This window comes from Heliangelus exortis, chromosome 20 (genome assembly GCF_036169615.1).
Source record: "Heliangelus exortis chromosome 20, bHelExo1.hap1, whole genome shotgun sequence".
Taxonomy (NCBI): Eukaryota; Metazoa; Chordata; class Aves; order Apodiformes; family Trochilidae; genus Heliangelus; species Heliangelus exortis.
In genome coordinates, this window is record NC_092441.1 from 11,508,496 (window position 1) to 11,526,018 (window position 17,523).

At 41.1% G+C, this 17,523-nt stretch overlaps 1 long non-coding RNA gene across 1 annotated transcript; it reads left to right on the top strand.

The window, feature by feature from the left end:
- The first annotated feature begins 6,028 nt into the window (after nt 1-6,028).
- Nucleotides 6,029-7,897, top strand: LOC139805506 (uncharacterized). The gene is made up of 3 exons (XR_011729845.1): nt 6,029-6,300; nt 6,734-6,909; nt 7,620-7,897. It is a non-coding gene; the product is annotated as an uncharacterized lncRNA (long non-coding RNA).
- The last annotated feature ends 9,626 nt before the right edge of the window (nt 7,898-17,523 follow it).

The window sequence follows — 17,523 nt, forward strand, 5'->3', positions numbered from 1 at the left end:
GGTTGGCAGATGAGGCAAAAATCAATCCGGAAGTATGGTATACCCCCGATAGTATAGGAAAGCTTGATATAATTCCTTTTATGGTTACCATTAAAGAACCTGAGGTGCCAGTAAGAATTAAACAATATCCTATTTCCCCTGAAGGGAGAGCGGGGTTAAAGCCAGAGATAGACAGGTTATTGGATAAAGGACTTTTGGAACCTTGTATGTCCCCTTTTAATACTCCCATTCTGCCCGTAAAGAAGGCGGACGGGTCATATCGGTTGGTCCATGATTTAAGGGAAATAAATAAAAGAACAGTAGCCCGCTTCCCAGTGGTAGCAAATCCCTATACTTTGCTGAGCCGGCTGGGACCTGAGAAGCAGTATTACAGTGTTATAGATCTCAAAGATGCGTTTTGGACATGTCCTTTAGATGAAAGATGTAGAGATTATTTTGCTTTTGAATGGGAGGATCCAGTTACACATAGAAGACAACAATTGAGGTGGACTGTTCTTCCCCAGGGGTTTACAGAATCCCCAAACTTATTTGGTCAAGCTCTAGAGCAAATTTTACAAGAATATCAAACGATGGAGACAGTAGTTCTCATTCAGTATGTAGATGATTTACTTTTGGCTGGGGAAACTGAGGATGAGGTCCGTACTGAAAGTATCAAGTTGTTGAATTTCTTGAGTGCAAAAGGGTTGAAAGTGTCAAAGGCAAAATTACAGTTTGTTGAGGAGGAAGTAAAATATTTGGGGCATTATTTAAAGAAGGGAGAAAAGAAGATAGATCCTGAAAGAGTACAAGGTATTCTTTCTATGCCACCCCCCAGAAGCAAAAGGCAAGTTAGACAGCTTTTAGGTTTAGTCGGATATTGTAGACAATGGATTGAGAATTATAGTGCCAAGGTTAAGTTTTTATATGAAAAATTAGGACAGGATGGACTATTAAAATGGAGTGAAAGTGATGAGAAAAATTTAAGGGGGTTACAACATGATTTGATAAATGCCCCTGTTCTTAACTTACCAGATTTAAAACGACCATTTTATCTGTTTGTAAATACAGAAGCAGGTACTGCTTATGGTGTATTAACCCAAGATTGGGCAGGGAAGAAGAAACCTGTAGGATATTTGTCTAAATTATTAGATCCTGTCAGCAAAGGATGGCCTACTTGTTTACAGGCAATTGTGGCGTGTGCCTTGCTTGTGGAAGAAGCCAATAAAATCACTCTCAATGGGGAACTTAAAGTACTTTCCCCTCATAACATCAGAGGAATTTTGCAACAGAAAGCTGACAAGTGGATTACAGATGCTAGACTCTTAAAATATGAAGGAATTTTGTTAGATTCTCCAAAGTTATCCTTAGAGGTTACGAATTTACAAAATTTAGCAGAATTTTTATATGGAGTACCTGAGGATGTTAGTAAGATGCATGATTGTTTGGTGACCATCGAGGAACAGACAAAGATTAGACCAGATTTAGAGGAAGAGGAATTGGACGAAGGGGATAAATTGTTCGTAGATGGCTCTTCTCGTGTTATAAACGGAAAAAGAGTGTCAGGGTATGCTATTATTGGAGGAGAGGAATTAATAGTTATTGAGTCAGGACCCCTGCACCATTCCTGGTCGGCGCAGGCGTGTGAACTCTATGCTGTATTACGAGCCCTACAGCTTTTGCGTAACAAGATTGGCACTATTTATACTGACTCTAAGTATGCTTATGGAGTAGTCCATACCTTTGGTAAAATATGGGAGGAGAGAGGATTAATAAACTCACAAGGAAAGAATTTAATACATCGAGAATTGATTAAAGATGTCTTACGGGCTTTAAGAGGTCCAGAGAAAATTGCGATTGTACATTTGAAAGGTCATCAAAGGGGGCTGGATTTTAAAAGTAGAGGGAATAATGCAGCAGATCAAGAAGCCAAAAGAGCCGCGTCCCTTCCAGTACAAGTACCAAGGATGAGTCCCAGAGCAAAACCTCTGTCACCTTCAGAGCATACGTGGAAACTTTACAGCTTCACTATTGCAGAGAAACAAAAGATGGAAGCAATGGGACTACGAGAAAATTCCCAAGGGAAATGGACTCTCCCAGACGATAATAGAACTGTTGTGCCAAAATCTGTAGCCATTGAAATTATGAGAAGGATCCATAGTGTAACTCATTGGGGAGCACGGGGACTGGTGGATCAGTTTGCTACTAAATATATGTGTATAGGGGCAGATGATTTGGCAAAACAGGTAGTAAAAGGATGTGCTATCTGTTTACAAGTGAATAGTCGCCACCTTAGACAACCCCCGCAAGGAGGCCGACCGGCAGCACGCAGACCATTCGCAAACATCCAAATTGATTTTACAGAATTACCTAAGGTTGGGAGATACCGGTACCTATTAGTAATGGTAGATCATTTGACCCATTATGTGGAGGCTTTCCCTACAGCAAGAGGTACAGCACGAGTGGTGATTAAAATTCTTTTAGAACAAATTATCCCACGATATGGAGTGGTAGAAACAATTGATTCGGATAGAGGTCCCCACTTTGTATCCAGAATTTTAACTGATCTTACTAAAGCAATGGGAATACAGTGGGATCATCATACTCCTTGGCATCCGCAGAGTTCTGGTAGAGTGGAAAGAATGAATAGAGAGATTAAGAAACAATTAACAAAGCTTATGTTAGAGACTCGTATGTCATGGATACAATGTTTGCCCCTAGCATTACTAAACATTAGAACACAACCTCGTACTGATATGGGAATATCACCGTTTGAAATGCTGTATGGAATGCCCTATAATATGGGAGAACCACAAGATCATCCTATGATTACAGATAGAAATATGAATGTATATTTGACAACATTAATGAAATATAGGGAAGAGTTATGGAAAAGGGGAATTTTAGCCCAGAGACCACCATTAGACCTAAAATTGCATCATGTAAAACCAGGTGATTGGGTTTTGATCAGGGCATGGAAAGAGACAACATTAAGACCACAATGGGAAGGTCCTTACCTTGTGTTGTTAACTACTGAGACTGCAGTTAGAACAGCTGAAAAGGGATGGACACATGCTAGTAGAATCAAAGGACCAGTGGAGGAACCAGGACCAGAGTGGCAGATAGATGGAAATCCGGGAGAATTAAAATTCAAATTACAACGACGAAGGTATAGATGGAAATAAATAACAGAAGGAGGATGAATGCTTGAGCTTTGAAATAAAGAACTATTGCCTGCATGTACTAACCCTATTAACAATTATGGCACTTTGATTTCCTAGAGGACTCCTGAAGAATATCCTTGCTGTCGAGAAGAATTTTCTTTCCTCGTAGCTCGACGCAACCGAGTTGACGAGTAAGACAGAAGGATAATATGTGTGGAGACAAGAACTCTTACAGCGGAAACAGTGCGTAACCGGTAGGGAGGTAGAGTGCATGGGAATACTTATCTCAAGATCGCCCCTTCTGATTTTATTGTGATTGGCATATAATACGAACCAAAATTTATTTCCCTGTTTCTCTTTCTGCTCACTCTGCTCACTGTGTTCTATTATAGGTATGTTTGCTGTGACTCTGGAGGAGAAAATGCCATTTAAAGAAATATAATTCGGATGTTGAAACATTGTAAAGAATGTGGGCTAGGAACTGGTGATTGAGCAGACTGTGAAATTGTTATTCCAATGTTTGAAACAATGACATTTCGGTTTACCCTGTTATGTTATACTTGTTTTAAACCCCTAACCGCCTTAACCTTACTTTATTTCGTCATGATAGGAGTAGCAAAGGCTGACATACACATGCCTCACCAACCATTTAAGTGGTCCTTGATACGATGGGAAGATCAGAAAGTACTTCAAACAAAGATTACTCCTGGTGGTCCTAGCTTTACTAGTTATCTATGTGATATTGTGCAAACACAGCCTTGCTTGAATTTATTAGGTTTCTATTTTTGTCCCAGCTCAAATCCAGGCAAAGGATATTGCAATTATCCTGGACACTATTATTGTGCTTACTGGGGTTGTGAAACCGTTGCTTCGGATTGGCGGGTGGATAATCCAGATAGATTTTTAAGGGTAGGATGGGGTCCCCATGGCTGTCACCCTCCAGAGCGTTCTGGAGGGAGTATTGTTAAAGGAGGAAGCTGCCAATGGATTTATATTAACGTCACCCAACCAGAAGATTTGGGATGGATAGTGGGAAAGACTTGGGGAGCTAGGTTGTGGGAACCGGGTACCGATAGGGGTGGTCATTTTCTCATAAAAAAGGAATCTGTTTCAAAAGGGCCGGAACTTATAGGCCCTAATCCAGGATTAGGGGACCCTAATCCTGAGGTCAAGGTGGACAATCGCTCACTAAAAACACTGGGAAGGAGATCAGGCATTTCCCAAACAAATAATGAAACGGCAGATGAAATTGATAAGCGTTCCAGCTATGGTTCCCTTTGGAGAATTATGCAAGCCAGCTACAATTTACTAAACAAAACCAATCCTACGTTAGCAAAGGATTGCTGGTTGTGCTACAATATTCGACCTCCTTTTTATGAAGCTCTTGGGGTGACAGCTAAAGGGAAAAGGATAAATGGAACAAATCCAAGAGAATGTCTTTGGAAAATCAATAGGGAAAATATTCAGGGGATAACTCTCTCTCAAGTAACGGGACAGGGACGATGTATCGGCACAGTACCTAAGAACAAGGAGCACCTGTGCAATCATACTACATTGAATCCAGGACATAAGCAACAAGCAGATTGGCTGCTTCCAGCACCTAATACTCGATGGGTATGTCACAGTATAGGACTTACCCCCTGTTTGTCATTAAAAATTTTTAACTATACCCATGATTATTGCATTCAGGTTGCTATTATACCAAAAATCACTTATCATCCAAAGGAATATATTTTGGAAAAGCACATGACCCCAGAACACCATCTTGAGAAAAGAGAGCCAGTTACCGCCCTTACTATAGCAACACTTTTAACTATAGGAGGGGTGGGTGCCGGAACAGGAATTGCCTCATTGATTAATCAACAAAAAGAATTTAGAGCATTGCGAATCTCTGTAGACGAAGATATAGGTAAAATAGAACAAGCGATTGATGGATTGGTAAAATCTGTCAGATCATTATCGGAAGTTGTATTACAGAATCGTAGGGGTCTGGATTTATTACTATTACAACAGGGGGGTCTTTGTGTAGCATTAAAGGAGGAATGTTGCTCCTACGCAGATCACACTGGAGTAGCAATTGACACTATGAGTGAATTGCGAAAGAGATTGGACCAACGCAGGAGGGAAAGGGAGTCACACCAAAGTTGGTATGAAAGCTGGTTTAATCAGTCTCCATGGCTTACCACTCTGTTGTCTACTATTGCAGGACCATTACTTTTGTTATTGTTTACACTTACCTTTGGGCCTTGTATATTTAACAAACTAATTGTTATGGTTAAAAATAGGTTAGAAGCAGCACATCTGATGCTTATTAGAACTAAATATTACCAGGTACCTGATGAGGAACAGGCTGAAGTGATGGAATTAGCTGAAAGAGAGTTGCAAAGATACGATCAAAATAAATCAGGATAAGAGAAAGGGGGGATTGTGATAGAATATATGCTGGAATGTGTTCCTGATTTATTTTGGCCATGAATAGGGAAAAGACAACTGTGTTCTTGTTGAAATTATATGTAAAAATGTATTAAAAGATATGTCCTTGTTTCTATGTAAAACGTGGTTAAAGTGTCTTTTAAATTTTAGAGAGTTTTGAAGTGTTAAGAAACTTTTAGCATGTGAGAGAAGATGCCTGAGGAAGACAGGAGAGCTTCAACCTAGCAACAAGTCACGCATGCGCAGAGAACTTCGGAGAAAACTCGAGAAGGACAAGGAAGACAGAGTATATAAGGCAAAGGGGTGGACTTTGGTGGGGTGGACAGGAGGAAGAGCGGGACTTCCCTGTCGTCCAGCGCTGGGTATCTTGCCTAATCCTTGTTATATTGTAATTAATAAAAGTCATTAATTCGGTTACATTTGCTTGGAGAGCCTCAAATTTATTTCAGTGCCTGTTACAAGGGACCAAAATTCTCACTTTTGTTACTGGAAGAAAGACATTGTTTAATATCAAACCTAGTTTATTCCAAATCTGGTATCCCCACGCAGTCCTGTTTGTAGGCAACTTGGGGGTCTAGTTTCTTTCAGCTGCCTGTTCAGTGCATTTCTGATTCTGATTCAGCTGTGAAAACCACCACCAACAAAAAAATCTCTTCAGTGAATTTACTCTTGATGTATTTCCAGCTCCTATCAAGCAGTGAAGTGAAACGTCTCAGTGGCCCATTTGGTAATTGTTTTGCTTTTTTTGCTGAATGTCAACATTGTCACTGATGCCTGTCCCTCATTTCTATCATTTCTCACAGAAAACGTTGTCTAATAGCTTTTCAGTTGTCCCAGCCCCTCCACTATTGCTTCTTCATGCCCTGTAGTCTGCCAGCTTAAACAGTCTGTGTCTAACGACACAACCTTGGATCCTCTCTGTACCTTCAGCACAGGCTGGGAGGGATCCTGGTGGGCACCAAGTTGATCATGAACCAGCAATGTGTCCTAGGTTCAAACAAGAAATACGGTCTCCTGGGCTGAGAGATACTGGGCTTTCCACTTTAAAATTCCACCCCAATATTCCATCTCTTACTTCTTTTGATAAAATCCAAAGCTTGGAAAATTGTTCCTTGTGCCCATCTTTAACTTTTTTCTTTTTCCTTCCCCACTGCCTACAGGGAACCATATGCCAGAGGAAAGAAGGAAAAGCATTTCTATTTATCCAAAGAGCCATCCTCCTCCTCCTCTGATGATGATGATCCCATACCTGATGAGTTCTTGTGTCCTATTTTCAAAGCCCTACTGACTGACGCAGCTTTTATTCCCTGCTGTGGGAACAGTTATTGTGAGGAATGTAAGTGTTCCTTGCATTTTTGTTTATTCAGAACAATCACATCTGATCTTTTGGGAGCAGAAACAGGAGATAACAAAGTTGCTTTGTTTCCAGTTCTCTTTCATCCTGAAGTCTATCCTGAAGGATGCTTCTTACAGAAAGGGGAAAAGAAGCAGAAAGCTCTTTTCCCTTTTTCTGTGTCTGGTTAAATGCCCTTTGCACACAGAAGGAGGAGTATGAGCAGAGTGTGTAATTGTGCAGGTGCTGACAGTCTTAGATATCAAACTGTTTTGTCCACAGCCCTTTCTCTTCTATCAGACTACTCTGGTGATTTACTGCTGACTCGAAAAAACCAAAACCACCACTATTTGAATATTTAAATAGTTAAATATTTAATCCTTCAGAACTCAGAATGTTTTCCTGATCACTGTTTTATTCCCTTGAGGTTTGTGACTTCAACTCTAATGGACAGTGGGAAAAAGACTAGATAAAAGGTCAAGGCACAGCCTAACCCCACCTTCAGATGTTACAACAGTGAAATACCAAGACTGTGTGGTTATTTGGTACATACTAGAAATTTTTTTTTACACTATTGAACATTTTTATCCTCATGCTCTCCACCCAAGATCTTACTCACCCTTTAACCATATGTGTATTTTTTGGAGTGATTAGAACTCCAAAATTTCCCTCCTTTCTTTAAAAACCATTTTGATAATTCTAATTCCACACAGGTATTAGAAGAGCATTACTAGAGTCTGAGGAACATACCTGCCCAGCCTGTTAGCAGAGGTTTCTCCTGGTGCTCCAGTCCAACAAGTGCTTACCCCAGGTAACATGATGGCTTTTACATAAACTGTTTGTGAGAAAAGTCTCTCTGTAAAAAGCTGAAAGGGAAGAGTTTACATCTCCTTACACAAGGCTACATTGAATAAGGCCAAAACAAATGATTGGAAAAGTCAGTGCTGTTGATTTATGACAATTCTAAGTTTTTTCAGTTTAGTCATCTCAAATTGCCAATTTGCTTTCTCTCAGCTGGAGAGAATGGTGTCTTAGTTTTATCTATTTCTCTATTTCTAGCTCCATGGAGCCCAGCTGGTCAGTGATGTAGAGGGTGTCACCCCCTCCTGTCCTTCCTAAAGAGTTGATATTCCTCCATCCTCAGGCTCCAGTCTGAAGGATTAAATATTTAATTATTTAAATATTCAAATAGTGGTGGTTTTGGTTTTTTCGAGTCAGCAGTAAATCACCAGAGTAGTCTGATAGAAGAGAAAGGGCTGTGGACAAAACAGTTTGATATCTAAGACTGTCAGCACCTGCACAATTACACACTCTGCTCATACTCCTCCTTCTGTGTGCAAAGGGCATTTAACCAGACACAGAAAAAGGGAAAAGAGCTTTCTGCTTCTTTTCCCCTTTCCATAAGAAGCATCCTTCAGGATAGACTTCAGGATGAAAGAGAACTGGAAACAAAGCAACTTTGTTATCCCCTGTTTCTGCTCCCAAAAGATCAAATGTGATTGTTTTGAAATAAAAACATGCAAGGAACACTTACATTCCTCACAATAACTGTTCCCACAGCAGGGAATAAAAGCTGCGTCAGTCAGTAGGGCTTTGAAAATAGGACACAAGAACTCATCAGGTATGGGATCATCATCATCAGAGGAGGAGGAGGAGGGCTTTTCCTTCTTTCCTCTGGCATATGCTTCCCTGGAGGCAGGGTGGGGAAGGAAAACCACAAAAGTTAAAGACAGGTACACGGAAAAATTTTCCAAGCTTTGGATTTCATCAAAGGAAGTAAGAGATGGAATTCTGCTCACCTCATGTAAGCCTTCTTAAATACAGGTATTTATATTTAACTACTTTTTTTGGTTGCTTTGGCACTCCAATGCTTCCCCATGGTTTCTCTTGTTCACTTTTTGGTCAGTTCAGTTAGTTCCATACTTCTGCATTAAGATCTGGTATTGCATATTTCCCCATTCTTGTCAGCAGAGCTTCCTTTGTATTGGGATCTTTTACCTCCAGCATGAAACTCCTTGGAATTCCCGTGCTCTTTCTAACTCTGGGATCAGGCTCGACAGTTTGGCCCTGTTAAGGGAAGAAATGCAGACACATCTCATCTGAACCTCACACTTTAAATGACATCTCAATTATTACTATTTTAACCAGCAAAAGCCTTTAATCCCTTCCTTTTCCTAACCCAAGGCTTGCTCCAATCAAATCCTTTTTCCTTTAAATACCATAGCCAGGATGTTCCAAAGGCTTGAGCAGTGTTTGGAACTCAACAGACAAAGAATGGCTTAACTTCAGGTTTATTCAGGGAGAAATATCCCCTTAGCTCACCATCCACTTGGAGAAGAGACACAAATACACTTCTCCTCCAAAGCACAATTCAGAGGGAGAGATTGAACGTGCCAGCAGTTCCACAGCACAACACAGCACGACAACAGTTCCAGAAGGTCACATCTGCTCATATGCCACACAAACACACTCCTAGAAACCATCAGGTACACCGACACAGCTTACACACTCTGTGTTCAAACCAACAGACTGTGCCCTCCACTGCACCTACGCTGCCATTTATGGCACCCTCCAGCATTCCAAAACTGGATCCAGAACCAGAGTGACCAGAGAGCAAAAAATAGTCATGCAGTTGTCCCTGTTCCACAAACACTCCTCATTTAACTGTTGCAGACCCACTGAAATGTCCATAACTTACAGCCAACTGAATTACTCTGCCAACATTGGGTTTTTAGGTAACATTTTAAGTAACATTTCTCTGTCGTCCGGCAGTGTCCATTTTCCCTGCTCAAATTTAGCTCCAATCTTTTCAAGTTTTTCCATTTCCTCGGGAGTGAATTTCTTTATTTCTTCCTCTTTATTGTTTACCAAATCCTTCTTATTCTGTAAAATATTACTTTGAACACTCCATTTTCTCAAAGCTGCTTCTCGAGCTTCTTTGTCTGCCAATTTGTTTCCTCTAACATGGTGTCCTAATCCTTTTTGATGTCCTCTAATATGTACTATTGCAATCTCTTTTGGTTCTCTTACTGCCTTTAAAATTTTAATTATTAGTTCTTGATGCACTAAATCATTTCCTTGAGTATTTGTGAGGCCTCTTTCCTCCCAGATTCTTCCAAACGTATGGACTATGCCGTATGCATATTTAGAATCTGTGAATATTGTTCCTTCCTTCCCTTTTAATAACTCAAGAGCTCTATAGAGGGCATACAGTTCACATGCCTGTGCGGACCACGGTGGACTCAGAGGTCCGGATTCTATCACTTTCAGATCTTTATTAATGATTGCATATCCTGATTTTCTTTTCCCTTCATTTACTCGAGAGGATCCATCTATAAATAGTTTCTCGCCCTCCCTTAATTCTGTGTCAGTTAGATCTGGTCTCACTTTAGTCTGCGTTTCTATTACATCCAAACAGCTGTGTTGCAATTCTCCTTCAGGTTCACCAAACAAAAATTGTGCCGGGCTCTGCGCTGAAGTTCTTTTAAGTTCCAAACTAGGAGAATCTATCAGTATGGTTTCGTATTTAAGAAGCCGGCTATCTGTCAGCCATTTTTCTGCCTTCTGCTGTAGGACACCCCTAACATTAGGGGAGGGGGGGGGTATACTTTCAGTGGTGAACTAAAGGTAATTTTTCGTGCTTCTTCTATAAGCAATGCAGTGGCCACCAAAGCCTGTAAACAGGCTGGCCACCCCCTACTTACGGGGTCTAATAATTTTGAACAGTATCTCACAGGCTTTTTTATTCCTGCCCAATCTTGAGTAAGCACACCATAAGCTGTCTGATTGGATACGTTGACAAATAAGAAAAAATGTTTTTTCCAGGTTGGGGAGGCTCAATACTGGAGCTTGTACTAATGTTCTTTTTATTTCCTCTAATTTCTGATCATCTTCTCCTGACCATCTGATTTCATTATTTGTCAACTTCTCATATAAAAATTTCACCTTTTCACTATAACTCTCAATCCATGGTCTGCAATATCCCAATAATTGTCTAACTTCCTTTTTGGTTGTTGGGGGTCTCAGAGCAAGTATTCCTGATACCCTATCGGGATCCAGTTTCTTCTGACCTTTGCTTAGCCAATGTCCTAAATACTTTACCTCCTGCTCCACAAATTGCAATTTTGACTTTGACACTTTTAGTCCCTTTTTCCCCAGGAAGTTTAATAATCGGATAGTAACTTCCCGAGTTTCTCTTTCAGTTTCCCCGGCTATCAATAAATCATCCACATATTGTAACAATTTCACATTCAAAATCTTGCAACAGCTTCTCCAAAGCCTGCCCAAATAAATTAGGTGACTCTGTAAATCCCTGCGGTAACACAGCCCACCTTAACTGCTGCCTTCTCCCTGTCGATGGATCCTCCCACTCAAAAGCAAAATAATCTCTAGACTTGTCGTGTAAGGGACAAGCCCAAAAGGCATCTTTTAAATCTATTACGCGATACCAAATATATTCGGGAGAAATGTGGCTTAATAAAGTATAAGGATTTGCCACCACTGGAAATTTGGTGTTGACCCTCTGCTTTACTGCCCTTAAATCCTGCACCATCCGGTATGTTCCATCAGATTTCTTTACAGGCAGTGTTGGTGTATGATGCGGGGACATGCAAGGTTCCAAAGCCCCTTGTTCTAAATCCTTGTTTAATCCTTTTCTTCCTTCCATTGAAATAGGATATTGTTTGATCCTGATTGGATGATGTGGATCAGTTATCTGAACTTCTATTGGATCCATATTTATTTTTCCAATTTCTCCTTCTTTATACCGTATGGATGGATCCATTGACTCCTCATCTGCTTCAGTCAAGGTACATAAATTAATGTTCAATTTTTCTCCATCACTTTGAATATTTACTTTCAATTTTAAGATCAAGCCTCTCCCAAGTAGGTTATACTCTGCTTCTGGGAGCAAAAGCAAATTATGCAAGCAAATTGTATTCTCTGTTTCTATTTCCACATCTTCCAGGATTGGCACTTTAGAAGGTTCTCCTTTTGCTCCAATAACTGACATATAATTCTTTCCTCTCTTTATTCCTTCAGGTAATTTCTGTATAGTAGCTTTTTCAGCTCCAGTATCTACAAGGAATAAAAATTCCTTTTTATGGGGACCTATTAATAATTTTATCAAGGGCTCTGTAGATGTTCCGGTCCCCAATAAATACAGTCTCTAGCTATGTTACAGACATGTAAAGTAAAAAGGTAGCAGAGAACATATGTGAAAGGTTGCATTGTATCAACTTAATAGGAATAACTGCATTTACAAAGCAATCTTCTCAACTGGAACATGGAACTGGAGCTGAGCTCTGGCGCTCAAAACTGAGCCATGCCAGACACGCAGCAAAGGACATGAGCACAGTGCTCGTGCCCAAGTGATTCCTGGAGCAGTCTTTCTACTTCCAAGGCCCTTTATGCACTCTGAAAAGCAGGCTATGGTTTTTGCTTCAGAAATGTGGGGTTTTTTTTCTATTCCATTCCATAAAGCAGGTGTGCAGAAAATGAAAAAGTGTAAAGAGGAGCAGATGTGGCAGCAGCAAGAAATGAGTCAGAGACTGATGAAAAACTCAAAGCCCAAATCCAGATCATTTTATTTAGAGAAAGTACAAAAAAAAGGGGAGGAAAGTAGGAAGTAAAGGGGGAGGGGAAGGACAGGGGGAGAGACAGGAGCAGGGACTGGGGGAGGGACTGGGGGAGGGACTGGGGGAGGGAAAGGGGTTGGGAAAGGGGGAGGGAAAGGGGGAGGGAAAAGGGGAGGGAAAAGGGGAGGGAAAGGGGGAGGGAAAGGGGGAGGACAGGAGAGGAGGGAAAGGAGGAGGGGGAGAGGATGGAAAGGGGGAAGGGAAGGGAAAGAGGAGGATGGGGAAGGGGGACTACGCATCAAAAAAAACACCAGGGAAGGGCAACAGGGCTGTCATCCATCCAACAGACTAAGAACATTTATTCAGACTGACAGAAACATATTTTCATGTCTTCTGATCCATCACAAGATACGGAATAAGCTCCCAAAGATGTAGTTTAAAGTTCATCAGTTCCTGGGGAGAAAAGAGACAAGATTCCTGACGTTACTTTTACAGGAGAGAGGGGCAAAGAGGTCGCTGTCAGAACATTACGGCTACGAAGCCAGAGCTGAACACTCTGTGATTAAAAGCAGACAGCAACAGAAGGAAATTGGCTCAGGGGCTTCCTGCTTTGAAACAGCACCAGTCACTCCAAAGCTGTGACTCTGGAGTAATCATCACAAAATAAGTGCACTTCCTCCTGGGACATCAGGCCTCACATCACAGAACATGTTTGATGCCATGGATGACAAACATTCAACTCCCCTGACAGTTGCCTGAACACTACTGAGTGGTCTTTCCCTAAAGAAAGGATAACTTTTGTCACTGATTAGCCTCTTCTTGCCTATTCAAATAAGACTGCAACAGAGGAGCTACAAACACAAGCAATGAGCAAGGGAAAGCAAAGACCAAGAACTGACAGCAGAGGGTGTGTGTTATTGGTCAGTGCTGGAGGCAATCACTGGACACGGGAGGAGAAGTGATGGCTGAAGTCTGAAACTCTGTGTAGGGCTCCTTTTATGCTTGTGATTGAGGATAAACTCCAGTGAAAGGTGACTTCAGAATAAGCCAAGTTTATCTGTGTGGAGGAAATGGGTAAGATTCCTTTCTGCTTGGTTTGGGGTTTTTTTTCAGGCAGCTGCTTAAAGCTCTACAAAGCATTTTATAATAAGAAAATTTCCATGTTCAAGTAAGTGTAAAGATAGCGGAAAAACCCCCTGTGCTTAGCACAGGAACTAAACAGCTTTCAAGATGTTGTTTTCAAGAGGTAGGAGCAGTCATCTTTTTACTTACTCTAACATGACACATTACCATGTCCAGCTTCTTCAGAGACAAATTCATCCAGTTCCCGCCTGTACTAGAATTATTCAGAAAACACACCATTAACATTGTGCAATATTAAACTTCTAAAACCTTCTTCCAATCCACACAAAACCAGGCAAAAACTTCAAGGGCCAAAGAAGTGAGGCCATAAACCAGCAGAGTGGAGGGAAGGGCCCCCTCTGCAGGACTAAAGGGAGAGCAGTGACCAAATTCACAGCTCCTCCAGGAGAACTCCATAAAAACCCAAATGCCTCCTACACACAGTGGATCTTCTACATTGAAGCATCAAATGAGATTTGTGGCAGATTTATTTACTATAGTCATACACCCTAGGTAAGAAAATTTCATTTAAAGCTTAGCTGGGAACATCCTATGGCATCATCTTTGGTTTCTGGGCATTCTTGGAAAACAGCCCTCAAAACCCAAACTTTTCACCCCTAGCACACCTAGATGTTGTGTTGGGATGAGGAGGAGTTACACCATGAGTAATCCCTGCAAATGAGTTGTAAGTTTAGGCTAAAAAGCACAACCTTGCATACAGATGCTCTTCAGCAGTAGCTGAGGATGGGATTTCAAAATGTTTACCTTGGCTGCAGAAGAGGAAATCCTGTTCATCAATGGTTCTGCTCCTCTGGGTGAACTGGGGATGCTTCCTACTGGACTTCTGTTCAGAACCAGACTGGTGCCAGAATCTCCCAGGTGAGTTGAATGGTGAACTGGATTTGCAGCCACTGATGGGAAGTGTGTTCTTCCACCTTCCACGAAGCTTTCTGTAGGCTTTTCCTATTATTTTTTTCCATCAGTTCTGAAACATTCAGACACAAAGAATTATCTCTGGCAGGAACAGATGAGGAATGACCAAACCCATTTGACCTGAGGGGTTTTGGGGAGCCTGTATCATAGCAGCCAAACCTGCAAGAGTTACCAAGACTTGGGATTGTTCAGCACCAAAGCTTCAAAGCAATCTGTGAATGGAGTTTGCTCTGGAATTTTGGGACAACTTCATCTACCTTGGATTTAGCCTCTCCCAATTCCTTTTCCAAGCCAGGTTGGCTTCCTCCAGGTTCCTGCAGCGCCTCGTAGCAACTTCCAGTGAAGCTTCTGCCACAGACAGCTTTCTAACGTCACCTCTCTGGCATTAAATGAAACGGTTAGATGAGCATGAAAAAAAAGTTATAAGGACATGAATTCTGTCTTTAACTTATTTGATTATACAGTTACAACTGTCTTGAATTCAAAAAGTAGGAAACTTTGGCCTGCCACCAGCAGTCAGCCCCTCCAAACTCATGGAGCAGCTCATGGAGATTTCTGTTTTCTAATACACAAAAAAATAATATATTATATAATATAGATAATATTATACTTTTTGAACAATACACCAGCATACACTGAATCATGTTATTTTTTTTAACCAAACCCAAAGCAACCTGTTTGATGCAAGAGCCACAGGTTGACTGCAGATACTACTCTGGTGACTAAAGGCGGGACTTTGTATGAGATGGTTCTTGGGTCTCTTTCTGCATTCTACAAAGAACTAAATTAATACATTAAATTAAATTAATAATTAAAATAAATTAAATTAAGACAAGACATTAAATTAATACCAAGTTAATTTTAGAGTAACAAATTTCATAAATCTGGACAGTCCCTCCTTTCCTCCAGCCACCCACCCAACTACCATCTCCCAAAGGAACCTGGTGTTCTGGCACTAGAAATACAAAGTGATTCACAGGGGAAAACCATTGACAGCACTCCTGGAGTTCTTCCCCCTCTTCCCTTTTAAAGAAACTGAAAAATGAAGAATAAGGTGGTTATATCTGACACATGCAGGTATTCACCTCACTCAAACACTCCAGGGTTGAGAGGAAGAAAGAAATGGAATTTTAAAGCACTGTGCACATCACTATTCACAGACAAACAGGGTCTAATTACTCAACAGGACTAGTTCCTGTTTTCCAGAAAATAAAAATTAACAAAATGGGTACAGCAACTTTTAAAACTTTGCTCTGCCTGGGACTGGTGGAATTTGCAGAAAAAAACTTTAACATTCTAGTCAGTCTTTTGACAAGTTAATTAGCCCAACACAGCCACACAGAAGAAATTTAAATATCACAATTCACAAGATATCACATCACAAGATAGAGAAGAGAAAGCTTAGTGGCTGAAATTGACTTTTTTGAGGAACAGGCAGGTCCCAAAAGACAGAATGCAGAAATGAACAGCAAAACACTGCTCAGAGCCTTCAACACTGCAAAAAGTGTGTCCTTTACCTCCCTTTTTTTACTTTTTCAGCCTCATAGTTTAAGACTTGTTCTCTTAAGACAGCACACTTGGCCTTTAATTCCTTGTTCATCTTTTCCAGCATGGAAACTTGCTTTTCAGCAGAGTTTGTGGAAAATGTCATTAAAGCATCCCTGTGCAGCAGCTGACGGAATAAATGGCTTTCCCTCTGGAGCTGGGCCAATGCCTCCTGTGTGGACAGAATCACAGAACCACAGAATCATTAAGGCTGGAAAAAGCCTCTAGGATCCTCGAGTCCAGCTGGGAAACCAACACCACTAAACCACGTCCCTTAAGTGGGAATATAATGTGCTCCACTCTCCCCTGAGGTGTTACACAGCACTCCAGACCCCTCTGCCCAGCCCTGCCCCAGATATCCAACAGGATGCCTGCCCTATTCCCCTCAGAAGAAAATCTTTTCAAACACGTCTTAGCATGGCCCAACACACGTTTTGCAGATGCAGGGAAAGCATCAAAGGTCACCAAATTCCAAGGTTTTTTTGCATGAGCTTTCTCTTACAAAGAGGAAGACCAAGTATGTTTAATCACACACATCAGCCTTTTACAGACAAATCTTCTTTACTTCAAGATGTATTTTGTATGGGGGAAAAAAATGCATTTCACTGCATTGTTTGCAGGAACAATACAGTCCAGCTGGAAATAAAGCAGCAGAACAGGAAATACCCAGCATCGTGGAAACGATTTTTCCCCATCCTAAGAAAACGGTACCCAACTTCAGACAGCAACACCACCTTCCTCTGCACGACTCTGCCATCACCAGTAGTCACTTTCTGCTAATTTTCTTTACCTTATTGTATAATTTACTCTATAATGACTCTCTATTTACTCTATAATTTTACTTAGCAGTCCGGACTCTAATTAAAAATATTTGGCTTCACATACCTGCACCCCAGAGAGCTTCCTTTAGGCCTTTTTTCCTTTAGGCCTGGTGATGACACATGGAAAGTTCACCTCCAGGGAAAACCACAGGCTTCTTCCTTCTTCCAAGGACTTTTCCAGCAATGGAGGGCAGAGTTACAGCTCAGTAGTGTGAGCAGTTTGACTTTTCTCCTTTCTTCTTCTACAGGGTGATGATGACTGCACCGTGGTGTTTTCATCAAAGCTGTTTCTCACTGGATCTCTTGGAAGACAGTGAAATTTTAGAGGTTCTCTTCTCTTTGTCAACAATCCTTGGATCTCTCAGGTGTCTTCCTCAAAGCAATCTTTGGTTTTCTTTGAGGAGCACCCTGGGGATTCTTCAGGGATTGCAGGATGCTCTTTTTAATGTGCTTCCAGAACACTTCAGGAGAGAGAGCTATGGGATGACCTAAAAGTCTTGAAGGTTTACCTGGAAGCTGTTTCTCACTCTACCTTTTGGAAGACAGGGAAATTTGAGAGCTTCTCTTCTTTGTCAACACTTCTGGGATCTTTTGGGTGAGATCCCAATCTTTGGTTTTCT